This window comes from Aegilops tauschii, chromosome 2 (genome assembly GCF_002575655.3).
Source record: "Aegilops tauschii subsp. strangulata cultivar AL8/78 chromosome 2, Aet v6.0, whole genome shotgun sequence".
In the NCBI taxonomy this organism is placed as follows: domain Eukaryota; kingdom Viridiplantae; phylum Streptophyta; class Magnoliopsida; order Poales; family Poaceae; genus Aegilops; species Aegilops tauschii.
Genome location: NC_053036.3, coordinates 487,467,512 through 487,481,060, shown reverse-complemented (window position 1 = coordinate 487,481,060; position 13,549 = coordinate 487,467,512). Strand labels below are relative to the sequence as shown.

General features: G+C 42.3%; 1 long non-coding RNA gene across 1 annotated transcript; it reads right to left on the bottom strand.

The window, feature by feature from the left end:
• Positions 1-569: 569 nt before the first annotated feature.
• On the bottom strand, positions 570-1,511 carry LOC120973620 (uncharacterized). The gene is made up of 2 exons (XR_005768833.1): positions 1,186-1,511; positions 570-1,093 (listed from the first exon to the last, which is right to left on the bottom strand). It is a non-coding gene; the product is annotated as an uncharacterized lncRNA (long non-coding RNA).
• Between the last annotated feature and the right edge of the window lie 12,038 nt (positions 1,512-13,549).

The following is a 13,549-nucleotide window of genomic DNA, read 5'->3' as shown; positions in this document are numbered from 1 at the left end:
AATTCGGAGCTACGGTTATTTAGTTATGAAGTAAATCATTTTAACATGTTATTTATGCAAAATAATGCAAACAACAATTTAAACATTTTTATCATGGATGAAAGTTGCATATTGTGAATCTATACAAAATTCTAAGCATTTTACATATATAGTTTATTTTAATCCGATGCATGGTTAAACAATTATTATATGCATGAACATGAGGGTGTAATCTGTAAAACAGGTTTTCTATGGATAATTACTAAAATCACTGGACAGAAAAAAGAATGGGCCGAAACTGCACTTGGGCCGACAGTGCAAAGGTGGGTGCAGCAGTGGCTCATCATGGGCTGAGGCCCGGTCGGAGCAGAGGAGGCCGACTGGGCTGGCGAAGGCGGCTAGCGAGGCAGCAAGAGGGCCTCGCGCGAGCGACGTGGAGCGGGTCCACGCTGGATGGGGATGAGCGGTAGGGCATGTACAATGTTGCTATCTTATGAGTACCACGTAGCATAAATGATGAGGTGGAGGAGAGAGAACTCGTAAGAAAAGGCTTGTCTTCTCTTATTTAAGAGAAGACAAGAGATGATCTCTTAGCACAATATGTCTCACCACATTTTTAGGAATGACTAGTTATTAAAGATAAGGCTAAGAGATGACCCATTGTAGACATCTTTTTTTGTCATCTCTAAATTACATGAAAGACCTAAGATAAGACTATCTTATCAACCATTATACATGCCCGTAGGAGGTCAACACGAGCAGAGGCTCGCTGCGAAGCAGGGCCGAGGCGGCGCTGAACCAGGCGGATTCCGGTGGGGTCAGCAAGGGCGCGGGCTCATGGGCGGCTGGGAATGGATGGAGGCGGCGTAGGCCGACCGGATCTGGTCTAGGGTGGTGCTTGGCGGCGCCGAGCTTGAGAAGGCCGATCGACCCACTCGGCTGGGTTGACGAAGCGGTCAATGAAAACGGATGCTCGGGCATTTCACGTCCTGACGAAGAGAGCGGCGGCAACGGAGGGTTGGGTGCAGGCAGGCGGGGCCGAGCGCGAGCAGGCGGTCCGGCAGGGTGCAAGGGCGCGGAGGAAGCTGGCGGCTTGGCGTCCATGGCGGCTCTGCTGTCCAAAGAGAGAGAGCGAGAGGTCAGGGAAGGGGACTGAGAGAAGAGCGGGGCAGGGGAAGCAGAAGGAAGAGCAGGGGCGGGGATGACCTGCGAGGGGCGGCCCGCTGGCTGGTCTTCAGGGAAGGAGGAGGTCACGGGGCGCGAGGGGTGCAGCAGTTGCTGCCAGTGGCCGGCGGAGGCGAGCTTCGGCTCGGGCCCGTCGAGCGACTTGGTGGCCCGGGCGTGGAAGAAGGATCTCGTGCTCCTGGTTGCTGCTTGGGGGAAAGAACTGGGGCACGGGAGTTGTTGCTACGATGGGATGAACGGGAGAGGTGGCTCGGGAGGAGGCGATCGAGGAATGCTGGTTGGGTGAGAAGGGGATTTGGGAGGATCCCGCGGTGGGGGGTGGAGTGGCGGCGGCGACGGGACACATCTCCCAGGGTTTGTCCAAAATAGGCTAGGGGTTGGACTATATATATGGAAAGGAGGGGAGTTTGGATAATCCGATTTGAATCGGACGGTCGAGATAATTGGGCTAGGAGAGTTATAGAGGAAACCGAAGATATTTTGGGGATGTCTGAGGTTGATCCGGACCCAACGGTGACGACTGAGCGGTTCGGGTCCGGGGCAATTTCAGACAAGGTTGCGAAGCGGTCTCAGTACTGTGCAGAGATGGTCCAACAACCGAGCAACAAAAGAACGGTTGGTCTGAAGATCAACAGAGGCGAGGAATAAGCGTCAACTACAAACGAATGCAAGTTGCCGATGCAATGCGAATGATGCGATGATGAATGGAGCGAACACATAAATCACACAGCAATCACGCAAAACATGGAAGGCGTCTGGAGCGTCGGTCTCGGGCTATTACAGTATCGGTCCCTATGAGCACAAGAATGATATTCGAGTGAACCTTAGGGTATCATGTGATGTTTCCTTTGCTTCGCGGTACTTCACAAAACCCATGATGCATTGGTATCCTCCCAAGTCATCACTATGCTCGCTATACAGAAATCCTCGTTACCGGTTTCGTTCTTCTTTATCATTATTGTGTTTCGGCATCCCCGTGATGTAGTCACCTATGTCTGGCAAGACGATGATTGATGCTGTCGCACTGAGAGGGCCCTAAGAATATCTCTCCCTCGTCGGAGGAGAAAATCCCTTGATCGAGCTATCCGCCACTTGTCAAACTTTCCGATGAACCTGTAAGTCCTCGTTATGATCACCGTGTTATAGGTGACATTTGAGCAACCCCAAAGCCCACTGTATGGTAAGAAGTGACCACGATACTCTCATGGTCTAGGGAGCAAAATCACACGCTAACACTCTGTGTTATTACAATTGAGTGCAAACATTATTAACTCAATTCATAACAAGAAAGATTGGGTAGGTTCAATATGATCATTCTTCCAACGTCATAATCTCAATGTTGCTTTAGGATCATCGTTACACTTAACGATATCCTAAGATCCGAAAAACATGATCATCAACAAAACTTGAGCTAGTCTTAGAGGCGAGACTAGGAACCTTTTATTTTACCATTTATCATTCCACACATGCATATGAGTTTTCCACTGAATCACATATTCTAGGATCATAGCAGTTATAGCATAGAATATAAACTCTTTAATTATGAATATGGAAATATAATAATACAAATATAATTGCCTGTAGGGTATTTCCAACAGTCTCCCACTTGCACTAGAGTCAATAACCTAGTTGCATACTTTCTTAACACATATGGCTATCCAATTTTGTTCATGCTTTGCTAGTGGTAGAGCCTTCGTCATTGGATTTGACACTCTTCAAATCACAATGTTATTTGTGTCGTTAACATATGGTTTTATTGTGTAATTCATTTGTTACATTAATGGTGACACTATATCTCCATATAGTCCATTCATATAGTAACACTTTATCTCCATATAGTCCAATTTCTATATCTCCATATAGACAATATCCATTTGGAACTACATCATAATTTATCAATAAACTTTTATTGATCCAGATATATTCTATTGAAAAACTTCTCATGTCTCAAGCTATATCATTTATAGGTCCACAATTTATGTTCATTTCTGAAAAACTATTTCAAAATATATAGCCCGATAGTTTATCCGTCAAGAAGTTGTCTTGTGTAACCTTTGTCGGTGCACAAAACTAGGGGCTCTCCTTTTTACACCTTTACTTGTGCACGAGAAGTCAGAGCCACGCCCGCGGCCACACTAAGCATGGCAGAGGATGGAAACAAAGGCGCAAGACGGCCAAAGCAACACCAGGACAGAGACACAAAGAGCAAGAGGGCGAGGTGGACTCCCCCGGAAAGATCCTTGCCGGGGCAACTTGCCCAACGCCAGCAGAGAGCGCCACCCTTGAGCCAAGGGCTCCAACACCATCAACCACATTGGAACCAAGGCTCGGGAAGCACCTCCGTGGTGGCATGCAGATCTTTGTGAAGATCATAAACATACAAGATCAGATGAGGACTAGAAGACGACGATCCTCGGCGGGATCCTAACTGAGGAAATCCACGAGACCCCCGGCAAGACCCTTGCCGGGGACGACCGCGATGCCCCGGCAAGACCCTTGCCGAGGACACTCACGAGGCCACGACCAGGCCCACATCTACCAAGGCTCCACCACCGTTCCCATACAGCTGCCAGCCCAACCAGCTGAGCAGGCACCTACGTGGCGGCGCACGGTCTCCAGGCCAACTCGGCAAGCACCTGCGTGGTGGCATGCAGATCTTCGTGAAGACTCTGCCACCGCGCCAGCCCAACAACCAACCAACGTGGCGCTACTACACCTCATCAGCTCGGACGCGCATCGGAGCCAGGCGTGGCGGCGACAGCTGGGACGAGCTTCCTTGCCGTCCCCGATAAAGCAAGGGGGGGACGTCGGCAGCGCATTAAATGCATTTGTCCGACGGTGCCAGAGGATAAACTTAGCCACTTTATACCTTTCCACCTCCGGTGTGCCACTGTAGCAGTCCCTTTTGTCTATAAAAGGAGGCCCGAGGCATACAGGAGAAGGATTTCGGATCTTTTGGACTAGACACGCACCGTAGCTAGTTCGAGAGCTCAAGAACACCGTAGCTAGATATATAAGCCAAAGCAGGACTAGGGTATTACGCATCCTCGCGGCCCGAACCTAGGTAAAACGATCTTTGTGCTGACTACTAGACCTGCTCTTTGCACAACCCCGCGCCTGCCAACCGTAGAAGGGATCCCAGTGATTCCATAGGTGTCGTTTCCCCCGACAACCTTTTACAACAAGTATTTTGTGTTACTTTTACAACAACCTCTTCTTCTCCTCTAAAGACTAGAAGCAAGGCTTTCATCCAACTGAGGTACTTTAAAATTTTAAGCAATTACCTCAGTGAATCTACTAGATATAACTATGGTACTTACTACTAATAATTAGTCAAAAACATATGGCTTTGTACGTTTGATAACACACATATTGAATCTTATTTATCCATATATGCTCATCATCTATTGATTTTTGCACAGTGTTATGCTATGTGACATTTTGAGAAACTTTTCCTCCTTTTAAACTTCTTTAAAACTTTTGTCACCGTACAAGTCTTAGTATAATCATATGTCTCAATCTATCTATCTAGTTTTTCATCCAATAATTCTAAGTATTTAGAAAAACTTCTTGGTTGTATCTTATATACATATGGTTTTGAAATATTTATATCATTCCGGTATTTCCAAGAAAACTTCTTGGTTGTATCTTATATACATTCTGTTTGAAAACTCTTTCAAATTTTGTTTTTGTTACTCATCTGTCATATGTCAATATACAACACTCACCATTGTAATCCATTTACGCCTTTTAGTATTGCTACTAATAAGAAGTTTTGAAAAGATTAACTCTTCCAATCCTACAAAACTCTTTTGTAAAACTTTACTTTCTGGATCATTATCCACAAATCGAAGATCCATTTATACACTTTCTGAAGGTTTCTTCAAGTTTAAAACTTCTTCCTTGCATATGGACTTCACTTTGGATTTTTAACGGTTTGAGTAATATCTATCTTAGCTGGGCGCCATCACTGCTTCCTTGTGGTGCACAAGTTTCATCTTCATCTAAGATGAAATATTCAGTAGCTTCGATAATCTTTCCTGACCTTTGCATTTTGTTACAGTCTTAATCTGAAGCTTCTACATCCTATGTAGTAGTTTCTATTGCTTAGTTTTACATACAAAATTATCCTAGAACCTTTATGGTTTAGTCTTGTTTAACTTAAGCCGGAGCTTCAACAATCTCAATAAGTTGTATCATTCTCCCACTTACTCCTTCAATGAGTAAACCTATACATTCTCTTGAAAAATGTTTTTGTCCTAAGAATTTTGTGTGAGAAATACAAAACCTACAATCAAGCAATAGTCTAAATTATTCTACAACTCTTTACAGTTTTATCAAACTCTTTTGATGGTGCATCTGTTTAGTGAATATAATATTGTTTCATTCACAAATCTCCAAAAATTAATAAAAGCAAATCTATAATAATAATTCCACAATTATTCTATTGTTTTCTAAACTTATGACTTAGACATATTTCTTCATGGAATAAGAATTATTTTATCTTTCGTCATAATGATATTATACCTTCATCCTCAATTTCTTTGAACTATCTCAAATATTCCAGTTCTTACTTTTATCAAGTAAATCATATTTACTCATATTCTTTTATGAAGTATAATTTTTCCGCCACACTTTGTTATATCGATCGGATGTAATGTATTTAGTAAATTCAAACAAAAGACTTTTATGCTTCATCCGTATGAAGATCAATTACCCGATATAACTTTGTAGTGTCATACACAAGTGGTTTCATCAGTCTTCTCAAGATGTTTAGCTTTAATGTTATAGATCATAGTTTTCAAGATTTACCATGAATAAACCATCTCAAAATAAATGTTTAATCAAAAACCATATTCTCATAATAATTTGAACAACATTGTTTAAAACTTATAAGAATATCCATCACATAGTCCATATGATAAGGCATTACATAACTCTGAAGTAAAATAACTATCATTTTAGTTCTAAGATAAATCTTGAGGAGAAACTAAAGACATGACTTCGACGCCTTGAGTAGCGATCCCATCACAATTCCTGACTTGCCACGACTTCATTTCTTCTCTCCTTGTGACCTCTCTATAGTCCCTGTATCGTTTTGCGAAACATGAGCAACCGATTAGTATCAAATACCCATGACATACAGAAATTTACAAGTAGAATAACATTAACTTTGTATAACTATTATGCCTTTACCAGAAGAACCATTCTTCTTATCTACCAAATACTTCCTGCAGTTATGCTTCCAGTGTCCCTTCTGGTTGCAGTAGAAACATTCAGTCTCTTTAGAGGCTTCACCCTTGTTCTTCTTCTGAGACTCGGTCTTACTGGCTTCAGTAGATTTCTTGTTCTTGGACTTGCCCTTCTTCTTGAAACTGGTGGTCTTGTTGACCACCAACACTGTCTTGTTCTTCTGCATTCCAGCTTCCACAGTTTTGAGCATAGCAAACAACTCGTTTGCACTTTTCTACATCCCATTCATGTTGTAATTCATGATAAAACCATCGTAAGATGAGGGGAGTGAAGCAAGCACAATATCTGTTCCAAGTGTTGTCGGGATTCCAAATTCCAGAGAAGCCAGTCTAACAACATAGCCAGTAAGCTTCACTATATGCTCACTCATTGAGGAACCCTCTTTCATCTTGCAATCAATCAAGGCATTGGTTAATTCAAAATGTTCGGTCCTTGCTTGTTTCTTGTATAGAACTTCCAGTGACCCAATTATGAATTGAGTAGTGGATCGTTCAAAACGCTTCTGTAGTTCAGGATCCATGAAAATTAACATGAGACACTGGACTGAATCATAGTCATCACTACGAGCAGTGTAAGAATCAACTTCTTCTGGTGTTGCATCCTTTCCGGGAGCATCACCTAGGGGCTGATCCAGCACATACTCCTTCTTAGCACTCCTGAGAACAAATCTCAGGTTTCAGATCCAATCCGCATAGTTTCCAGCATGAGCAGACAACTTTTCTTTCTCTAACATAGGAGCTAAGTTGAACATATTGCGAGCCATTGATCGACAAGGATAGACGCAAAATTCATTTATACATATTCATAATTAAACCTCGCACTAAGTGTTTAGACAAATTTTAATGTAAAGTTGACTCCCACTCAAATAAATATCTCTCATAATTGATAGTGAGTGATTCAAGATCCAAATCTAGTTTTCAGCCATTGATGGAACATCACAGATGACGATAATTTTGACAGGTGGGCAAACTATTGTCGATCATATCACCATATGATTCTTGTTCATCTTTCGATGCTTTGTGCTCCGAGCTCAGAATGGTTCTGCTAGAACTTCAAGACAGCCGAGTGCTATCTGCCGAAATGGTCTGACCAGTCCCGTCTTACACCTCACGTCCCGTTTGTACTCATGTGGACATGACGCACTCCGAAACGCTACGTGTTATAGACGGTTGCAACACTGGGAAGACCACCTTTTAACTTGATATTAATTATGAGAGATCACCCTAATAATTGACTACTGCGCAATCAAAGGGTGCAAACAACAAAGGGATAAACATATCAGGCAGTTCATAAAAGCATGATATGGTATAGCCCTGGGCACCAGGAATCTCTGTGATCATCTTCAATCTTCAGTTGAAGCGTCGTGACGGCCAATACTTCATTGTTGTGGCAACCGTTTCAAAAATGTTGCCATGTCGGCAATTTTAGAAAACGTTGCCTTGGCGACCAATTCAGAAAATGTTGTCGTGGCACCAAATTCAGAAATTCCGCCGTGGCACAAAACTACAGCTCATCATCCCGCGCCATGTACACCTTCTCCTCGTCGGGGTCCTCCGTGTACATTTGCCATCATCACCTGTAACCTGTAGTCTATTGATGACCCACAAGTATATGGGATCAATTGTAGCCTTTTTTATAAGTAAGAGTGTCAAACCCAATGAGGAGGAGAAGGAAATGACAAGTGGTTTTCAGCAAGGTAATGTCTGCAAGTGCTGGAATTGTAAGTAACAGAGTAGTTTGATAGCAAGATAATTTGTAATGAGGAAGTAACAATAATAGTAACAAAAGTGCAGCAAGGTAGCCCAATCCTTTTGAGGCAAAGGTCAGGCCAAAACGGTCTCTTATAATAAGCAAAGCGTTCTTGAGGGTACACGGGAACTTCATCTAGTCACTTTCATCATGTTAGTTTGATTCGTGTTCGCTACTTTGATAATTTGATATGTGGGTGGATCGGTGCTTAGGTGTTGTTCTTACTTGAACAAACCTCCTACTTATGATTAACCACCTCGCAAGCATCCGCAACTATGAGAAAAGTATTAAGAATAAATTCTAACCATAGCATTAAACTTTTGGATCCGATCGGGCCCTTATGGAATAGCGCATAAACTAGGGTTTAAGCTTCTGTCACTCTCGCAACCCATCATCTAATAACTACTCCACAATGCATTTCCTTAGGCCCAAATATGGTGAAGTGTCATGTAGTCGACGTTCACATGACACCACTAAGGGAATCACAACATACATACTATCAAAATATCGAACACATATCAAGTTCACATGATTACTTGCAACATGATTTCTCCCGTGACCTCAAGAACAAAAGTAACTACTCACAAATGATAATCATGCTCAAGATCAGAGGGGTATTAAATAGCATATTGGTGATCTGAACATATAATCTTCCACAAAATAAACCATATAGTAATCAACTACAAGATGTAATCAACACTACTAGTCACCCACAAGCACCAATCTATAGTTCCGGTACAAAGATTGAACATAAGAGATGAACTAGGGTTTGAGAGGAGATGGTGTTGTTGAATATGTTGATGGTGATTGCACTCCCCAAGATGGGAGAGTTGTTGGTGATGATGATGACGATGATTTCCCCCCTCCGGGAGGGGGGGGGGAGTTCCCCCGGCGGAATCGCTCCGCCGGAGGGCAAAAGTGCTCCTGCCCAAGTTCCGCCTCGAGATGGCGGTGCTCCATCCCGAAAGTCCTCTCCTTATTTTTTCTAGGTCAAAACGACTTATATACCAGAATATGGGCACTAGAGGTGAGCCGAGGGTAGCACAACCCACCAGGGCGCGCCTGGGCTCCCTGGCGGACCCAGGTGGGTTGTACCCACCTGGTGGGCCCCCTCTGGTACTTATTGGCTCCAATATTCCTCATTTATTCCATAAAAATTCCCCGTGAAGTTTTAGCTTATTGGGAGTTGTGCAGAATAGGTGGCCTAACGTAGTTTTTCCAAGTCCAGATTTCCAGCTGCCGAAATTCTCCCTCTTTGTGTGTATCTTGCATATTATGAGAGAAAAGGCCTTAGAATTACTCCAAAAGTATTATTATGCATAAAAACAATATAAATAACAGTAGGTAAACATGATGCAAAATGGACGTATCAACTCCCCCAAGCTTAGACCTCGCTTGTCCTCAAGCGAAAACAGAAATCGAAAAACGTGTCCACATGCTTAGAGAGAGAGAGAGGTGTCGATAAAAACAAAATACAGACATAGAAGCATCATGTGAATTATTATAACAACAACAAACTTAAACATTAAACTTTTATCATAGAACTTTAATCTTAGACTTCTCATGAATAAGTATCAATTCATCACTCTATCGAAGTATAAAGCATAAACTCTATTAGAAACCAACAAACTATGTTTTCAGTCAACTTTGCAACTACAATTCATCATCTTTTCAGGAAGGATCTCCTATCGGAGCCTTTAGGCAAGTCCACATACTCAACCATCATATCGTCTTCTATGGTTGCTAACACTTACCACATACACATGAGCAAAACATTTCAACCGGACACTTAGAAAGATAGGTGCTTATAATTCCGCCTCCCAAATATTCACCTCAAGGGTGATGTCAACAATAATAACTCATGCTACCCTTATTCAACTGGACATATGTGCCTAGATCTTTCCTCACCACATGATGCTTGCCAAAGGAGAAAAATAAAAAGGAATAGGGGGAAAAACTTTGAATCTTGCATAAAAGTAAATACATAAAGTAAAAGATAGGCCCTTCACAGAGTGAAACAGAGGTTTCCATGCGCTTATTTGTTTGTATGCTCAACCCCTTAGTGCAAAATAATGTCACGTTATATTGCCCCTTGTGATGGCAACCTTTATTATGCAGTCTGTCGCTTTTATTCTTTGCCATCACAAGTTCGTACAACGCTCAATTTTCTCTTACACTAAATGATCTCACACTTTTAAAAGCAATTTTTATTGCGTTATTGCACCGATGACAACTTACTTGAAGGATCTTACTCAATCCTTAGGTAGGTATGGTGGACTCTTGAAAATAAGATTTGGGTTTAAGGGTTTTTGGATGCACAAGTAGTATCTCCACTTAGTGCGGAATTTTTAGCTAGCAAAGATGGGGGGCAAGCACCACATGTTGAAGGATCTATGACAATATAACTTCTATGTGAATATGAACAAACATAAATCATTAAGTTGTCTTCCTTGTCCAACGTCAACAATTTTGTCATATAATATTTTGATGGGGGCTCACAATCACAAAAGATTTCCAGGATAGTGTATTTGTATGTGAATCTTCTCTTTCCTTATTAATTATTTCATGAGTTGCATCATTGACCAATGCTATATTTGTCAATCTCTAATAAAATTTTCTACTTATACTTTTGCTTATGTGGTGTCATTACCTACCATAATATTAGCACATGATATTTTTCATTTATTTCCTTTCTTTTTATTGGAACATGAAAAGTAAAGAAAGCAAAAACTCAAACTAAACTTTATTATATATCTCGCACACGATTACAAGGATAGATCACTAAGCAAACTCTCAAAGGGAAAGGATCAAACTAAACTTTTATTCATCTAAAGCAAAAGATCGAACTAAAATAAGTAAAGGCGAAATATCGTGAGGGTGATACGATATCGGGGCACCTCCCCCAAGCTTGTTGCAAGCCAAGGGGAGTGCCCATACCCGATACTCAATTTTCTTTTGGTGATGAAGAAGGTGGTGGTGATGATGAAGTAGAGGGTTTGTCCTTCTTCCTCAGTTTACGCTTGAGGATGGAATTTTCCTCATTCAATTCACTGATCTCCTGCTCGAGCTCCAGCACCTTTTTGCATAAATCTTGCCTGTTTTCCTGCAAAAGGCGGAAGGGTAAAAACTGAACCTTAGGCCTCTTTGCTTTATTAGGGAGGCTTGACTTCTTGAATTCCACATGCATGTCCCCATGTTGAGGCAATGGGGCCTCGTCCTTGTCTGAGCTCGTCTCCTCCTTCTCCCTAGGATAATAGTCTTCCTCTTCCTCCGAAGTCCAGCCATAATGCTCCACATCCCCATAAGACTTGGGGTTTGTGATAAAATCAGCGACATAGCTCTCACCCTTCGAGTCTTGGGATGACATATTTTTAGATCTCTCAGGAAAACAGCAAGAAAAGAAAACAGAAGATTTCTCCATGATACGGTGGTCAATAGGTTTGGGGAGTATATAAAGATTTTTTATCTTGGGAAACAAGTAAACAGAAGAAAAACGGAGTCCGGAAGGCACCCGAGGTGGGCACAACCCACCTGGGCGTGTCTGGCAAGCCAGGCGCGCCCTGGTGTCTTGTGCCCACCAGGGTCACTTTCCCGGTAGTTTCTTATTTTCTAAATATTCCAAAACTGACAAAAATATTTTTGCGGATTTTTTGGAGTCCGTTTACTTACCGTATCACGTACCTCCTCTTTTTTCATGATTCTGGAGTGTTCCGGAAGGACTCTTTTATGTGTTCTTCCGGTGTCATAGTTTGGATAATATTACTTTCAACATTAATGGGCGTACCTGAGATATAATGTTTTATTCTCTGCCCATTAACAACCTTCGGGTTAGTACCTTCGGCGTTATTTATTTTGATAGCTCCAGACCAATAAACCTCCTCAATAACGTAGGGTCCTTCCCATTTGGAGAGGAGTGATACGTCCATTTTGCATGATGCTTTTATATCGATATTTATTACATTATGGGCTGTTATTACACATTATGTCACAATACTTATGCCTTTTCTCTCTTATTTTACAAGGTTTACATGAAGAGGGAGAATGCCGGTAGCTGGAATTCTCGGCTGGAAAAGGAGCAAATATTAGAGACCTATTCTGCACAACTCCAAAAGTCCTCAAACTTCACGGAGGCACGTTTTGGAATTACTAAAAAATACTGGCGAAAGAATCAACCAGAGGGGGGCCACCCCCTGGCCACAAGGATGGAGGGCGCGCCCTACCCTTGGGCACGCCCCCTGCCTCGTAGGCCCCCTAGCAGGCCTCCGGTGCCCATCTTTTGCTATATGAAGTCTTTCTCCTTGTAAAAAATGAGAAGGAAGCTTTCAGTACGAAGCGTCGCCGTCTCGAGGCGGAACCAATCTAGAGCTCTGGCGGAGCTGTTCTGCCGGGGAAACATCCCTCCGGGAGGGGGAAATCATCAGCATCGTCATCACCATCGATCCTCTCATCAGGAGGGGGTCAATCTCCATCAACATCTTCACCAGCACCATCTCCTCTCAAACCCTAGTTCATCTCTTGTATCCGATCTTTGTGTCAAAACCTCAGATTGGTACCTGTGGGTTGCTAGTAGTGTTGATTACTCCTTGTAGTTGATGCTAGTTGGTTTATTCGATGGAAGATCATATGTTCAGATCCTTTATGCATATTAATACCCCTTTGATTATCAACATGAATATGATTTGTGAGTAGTTACGTTTGTTCCTGAGGACATGGGAGAAGTCTTGCTATAAGTAGTCATGTGAATTTGGTATTCGTTCGATATTTTGATGAGATGTATGTTGTCTTTCCTCTAGTGGTGTTATGTTAACGTCGACTACATCACACTTCACCATTATTTGGGCCTAGGGGAAGGCATTGGGAAGTCATAAGTACATGATGGGTTGCTATAGTGACATAAGCTTAAACCCTAGTTTATGCGTTGCTTCGTAAGGGGCTGATTTGGATCCATATGTTTCATGCTATGGTTAGGTTTACCTTAATACTTCTTTTGTAGTTGCGGATGCTTGCAAGAGGGGTTAATCATAAGTGGGATGCTTGTCCAAGGAAGGGCAGTACCCAAGCACCAGTCCACCCACATATCAAATTATCAAAGTAACGAACGCGAATCATATGAGCTTGATGAAAACTAGCTTGACGATAATTCCCATGTGTCCTCGCGAGCGTTTTCCTTTATATAAGAGTTTGTCCAGGCTTGTCCTTCGCTACAAAAAGGATTGGGCCACCTTGCTGCACCTTGTTTACTTTTGTTACTTGTTACCCGTTACGAATTACCTTATCACAAAACTATCTGTTACCGATAATTTCAGTGCTTGCAGAGAATACCTTACTAAAAACCGCTTGTCATTTCCTTCTGCTCCTCGTTGGGTTCGACACTCTTACTTAT